The sequence below is a fragment of the Haliotis rubra genome, unplaced genomic scaffold (assembly GCF_003918875.1).
Source record: "Haliotis rubra isolate DU_JTF1 unplaced genomic scaffold, ASM391887v1 Scf1880, whole genome shotgun sequence".
Taxonomy (NCBI): Eukaryota; Metazoa; Mollusca; class Gastropoda; order Lepetellida; family Haliotidae; genus Haliotis; species Haliotis rubra.
Genome location: NW_025765870.1, coordinates 92,501 through 97,472, shown reverse-complemented (window position 1 = coordinate 97,472; position 4,972 = coordinate 92,501). Strand labels below are relative to the sequence as shown.

Below are 4,972 nucleotides of genomic sequence, written 5' to 3'. Positions count from 1 at the left end.
AAAACGAAAAAAATGACTAAGTAGAAACACGACAAAAATTCACAAGCCGCTATTCAGTCCCTACCCTAGGGAGCCACGTATTTCTTTACGTATAGATCAGCACGACGGTATACGGCCCGACAGCGATTAACGCTCACCCCCAAAACCGGTGGGGAAACGTGCCCCAAAAGCGCTTTTTGGAGCGACACGCCGATGGGTTCGTTTTGCCGCCATGCAGGCACGGCTGGAAAGGTTAAGCGCCGGCAGCGGAAAGTCTCTGCACGGACGGTGTGCTTCTCGTTCTGCGGGCGGAGGGCTCTTACAGCGCACCTTAAAACAGTCGAAAAGGTGCCGCAACACTTCCGAACCCGTTTCCCGACCACGGTGCGCTTCAACCCCACCTGGCTGCGGTTCGAATCCTCGAGTGGTTTACCTGTGCCAAAGTCGTAGAAAGCGCGGCGCTGCACGGCAAACGTCCCAGATGCGCCATATCAGCCTCTGGCAACTGCCGGGACCGATTTCGGCAGGGTTCGATTCCCAAAATGGTTTGCTTGCGCCAACGTGTTGAAAGGCAACGGCAAAGCGGAAACGGGAACCGTCCTCCGACACGCAGTACTACACAAAACCACCCCCGAAACACTTGCACCAGGTCACGCTGACGGCAACGATGAAAAACACATCAACAAAACAACCCAAAACGCCGAAACACAGAAGCGTACAGCTAAAACGCGCATCAAATAAACGGCAAAAGGGGAGCGGAAGCAGTCCTCGGACCCTCGACCCCACACTAAACCAACCCCACACACTTGCGCCAGCTGACGCTGACGGATACGACCAAAACACATCACCAAAACACATAAAAACGGCGATAAGAGCGGAAGCGCAGTGGCGCACGGCCAGAAACGCCACATAATAAGCGGCAAAACGGGGGCGGCAATAGCACTACGACACTCTACCCTCACCAAACCACACCAAACGCCGTGCACCGTCGATACACCGACCAACACCAGAAAAAGGCGCCGCCAAAACAGGTTTGAACGGCCACAGGGTTCAAAATGCAGTGCCGTACGGCTAAAAAACGCACCCCAAAGCGAAAAATGGGAGCAGGCAGCAGTCCTCCATCGCTCTACCCCAACAAACCACCCCAACACGGGCCCACCGTCTCACTCAAACCAACACAAGGAAAAAAATCGCACCCAAATCGACCAAAAGGGTGAAAATCGACCTAACCCTAGCTAAGCACCTAACCCTAGCTCTAACCCTAAGCCCAGCCCTAACACTCACCGTTAGCTCGACTTCTGGTGCTAACCCTAGCACGTAGAAATAGGCCAAAACGAGCCAAAATAAGCCCGAAACACGCGGTTTTTTGCACTTCCGACATGCACACGCACCCTCCCCTCACGCCCAAAGGCAAACCGCACCCATCCAGAAATGCCTTCCCCTCGCCGTCATACTAAGCGCCGTGGACTTAGCCAAAAAACGCTAACCCTAGATACCAGCCGCTGGACTCAAAACAGGCCCAAAACGAGCCAAAATAGGTCTGAACCACGCGAGTTTTTTTACTTCCGACATGCACACGCACCCTTCCCTCACGCCCAACGGTAAACCGCACCCCTCCAGAGATGCCTTCCCCTTGCCGTCATACTAAGCGCCGCTCACATGGGCGGGAAAAAAGCGAAAAAATGACTAAGTACAAACACGACAAAAATTCACAAGCCGCTGTTCAGTCCCTACCCTGGTGAGCCACGTATTACTTAACGCATATATCAGCAAGACGATATCCGGCCCGACAACGCTTAACGCTCACCCCCAAAATCGGTGGGGCGAACGTGCCGAAACAGCGCATTTTGGAGCGACACGCCGATGGATTCGTTTTGCCGCCATGCAGGCACGGCTGGAAAGGTTAAGCGCCGGCAGCGGAAAGTCTCTGCACGGATGGTGTGCTTCTCGTTCTGCGGGCGGAGGGCTCTTACAGCGCACCTTAAAACAGGCGAAAAGGTGCCGCAACACTTCCGAACCCGTTTCCCCACCACGGTGCGCTTCAACCCCACCTGGCTGCGGTTCGAATCCTCGAGTGGTTTACCTGTGCCAAAGTCGTAGAAAGCGCGGCGCTGCACGGCAAACGTCCCGAATGCGCCATATCAGCCTCTGGCAACTGCCGTGACCGATTTCGTCAGGGTTCGATTCCCAAAATGGTTTGCTTGCGCCAACGTGTTGAAAGCCAACGGCAAAGCGGAAACGGGAACCGTCCTCCGACACGCAGTACTACACAAAACCACCCCCGAAACACTTGCACCAGGTCACGCTGACGGCAACGATGAAAAACACATCAACAAAACAACCAAAAACGCCGAAACACAGAAGCGTACAGCTAAAACGCGCATCAAATATACGGCAAAAGGGGAGCGGAAGCAGTCCTCGGACACTCGACCCCACACTAAACCAACCCCACACACTTGCGCCAGCTGACGCTGACGGATACGACCAAAACACATCACCAAAACACATAAAAACGGCGATAAGAGCGGAAGTGCAGTGGCGCACGGCCAGAAACGCCACATAATAAGCAGCAAAACGGGAGCGGCAATAGCACTACGACACTCTACCCTCACCAAACCACACCAAACGCCGCGCACCGTCGATACCCCGACCAACACCACAAAAAGGCGCCGCCAAAACAGGTTTGAACGGCCACAGGGTTCAAAATGCAGTGCCGTACGGCTAAAAAACGCACTCCCCAAGCGACAAAATGGGGGCAGGCAGCAGCCCTCCGTCACTCTACCCCCAACAAACCACCCCAACACGGGCCCACCGTCTCACTCAAACCAACACAAGGAAAAAAATCGCACCCAAATCGACCAAAAGGGTGAAAATCGACCTAACCCTAGCTCTAACCCTAAGCTCAGCCCTAACACTCACCGTTAGCTCGACTTCTGGTGCTAACCCTAGCACGTAGAAATAGGCCAAAACGAGCCAAAATAAGCGCGAAACTTTGCACTTCCGACATGCACACGCAAACCGACCAAAAGGGTGAACATCGACCTAACCCTAGCTAAGCCCCTAACCCTAGCTCTAACCCTAAGCCCAGCCCTAACACTCACCGTTAGCTCGACTTCTGGTGCTAACCCTAGCACGTAGAAATAGGCCAAAACGAGCCAAAATAAGCGCGAAACACGCGGTTTTTTTGCACTTCCGACATGCACACGCAAACCGACCAAAAGGGTGAACATCGACCTAACCCTAGCTAAGCACCTAACCCTAGCTCTAACCCTAAGCCCAGCCCTAACACTCACCGTTAGCTCGACTTCTGGTGATAACCCTAGCGCGTAGAAATAGGCCAAAACGAGCCAAAATAAGCGCGAAACACGCGGTTTTTTGCACTTCCGACATGCACACGCACCCTCTCCGCACGCTCAAAGGCAAACCGCACCCCTCCCGAGATGCCTTCCACTCGCCGTCATTCTAAGCCCCGCTCACATGGCCAAAAAAATCACCAAGTCCAACCCCGCCAAACAACACAAGCCGCTCTCGAGTCCCTACCCTAGGCAGCCACGTATTACGTAACTTATCGATCAGCACGACGGCGCACTTGAGAAAAGACGGATATACATGCGACAGCGGTGGCACAAACCCTGTCGTACCCTTGACCAAAACACAAACGCGGGAAAAAAAACACGTCTACAGCACCGGGAGTTCCCAGGCGGTCACCCATCCAAGTACTATCCCGGCCCGACGGGGCTTAACTTCGCGGAGCAGACGAGAAGCGGTGTTTTCACAGTGGTATGGCCGTAGACGTAGACAAAACGATTCTCTGACCGCTGCTATAGAGCGGCAAACCAGAGCCAGTGAGCGAGTCAATTACTTTTATCGCCGCATCGGCGCTTCAAACACTGCCCCTTCCCCATACCAACGAGGATAGAAATGATAAGCGCCGGTGGGCGGAAACCTCCCCAAGGATACTGGTGAGCAGCGGCGTGCCCAACGCTTCCGAACCCGTTTCCCTACCTCGGTGCGCTTCAACCCTACCTGGCTGCGGTTCGAATCCTCGAGTGGTTTGCCTGTGCCAAACTCGTGGAAGGCGCGGCGCTGCATAGTATTCCGTGGCAGATGCGCTGTCTCAGCCTGTCGCAACTGTCGGCACCTATTTCCTGCTTCGGCCAGGTTCGAATCCCAAAATGGTTCGCTTGCGCCAACATGGCGATGCACGGGGAAAGTGGCCGGAACTACACCGATCTACCTACCGTTACCATGAGCGTGGCCTGCCGGGGTTCCCGTAATAAGCCCGTGGCACACCTCAATGCAGAATGCAGACTCGCCCATTGGAATTTTAAAACGCTCGGGGAGCTACCTCGGGGTATGGGGAAACTCCGGGGCAGCCAGGCAGAGTCGCCCATTGAAACTTCAAAACGCTCGGGCAGCTACATCGAGGGTACGAGGGCATCTCGGGGTTCCCGTAAAACGCCTGAGGCGCACATCAACAGAATGCAGACTCGCCCATTGGAATTTTAAAACGCTCGGGGAGCTACCTCGGGGTATGGGGAAACTCCGGGGCAGCCAGGCAGAGTCGCCCATTGGAAATTCAAAATGCTCGGGCAGCTACCTGGACGGTACGAGGGCCTGCCGGGGTTCCCGTAAAGAGCCCGAGGCACACCTCAACAGAAACCAGGATGGCCCATTGGAAATTCAAAATGCTCGGGGAACTACCTCGGAGTAAAGGTAAACTCTGTGGCAGCAAGGCAGAGTCGCCTATTGGAAATTGAAAACGCTCGGGCAGCTACATCGAGGGTACGAGGGCCTCTCGGGGCTCCCGTAAAACGCCCGAGGCGCACTTCAACAGAATGCAGACTCGCCCATTGGAATTTTAAAACGCTCGGGGAGCTACCTCGGGGTATGGGGAAACTCCGGGGCAGCCAGGCAGAGTCGCCCATTGGAAATTCAAAATGCTCGGGCAGCTACCTGGACGGTACGAGGGCCTGCCGGGGTTCCCGTAAAG

General features: G+C 54.9%; 1 non-coding gene across 1 annotated transcript; it reads right to left on the bottom strand.

Annotated features, from left to right (window-relative positions):
- Positions 1 to 3,654: 3,654 nt before the first annotated feature.
- LOC124274148 lies at positions 3,655 to 3,773 on the bottom strand. Its single transcript, XR_006897870.1, has one exon. It is a non-coding gene; the product is annotated as a 5S ribosomal RNA (ribosomal RNA).
- Positions 3,774 to 4,972: the final 1,199 nt, after the last annotated feature.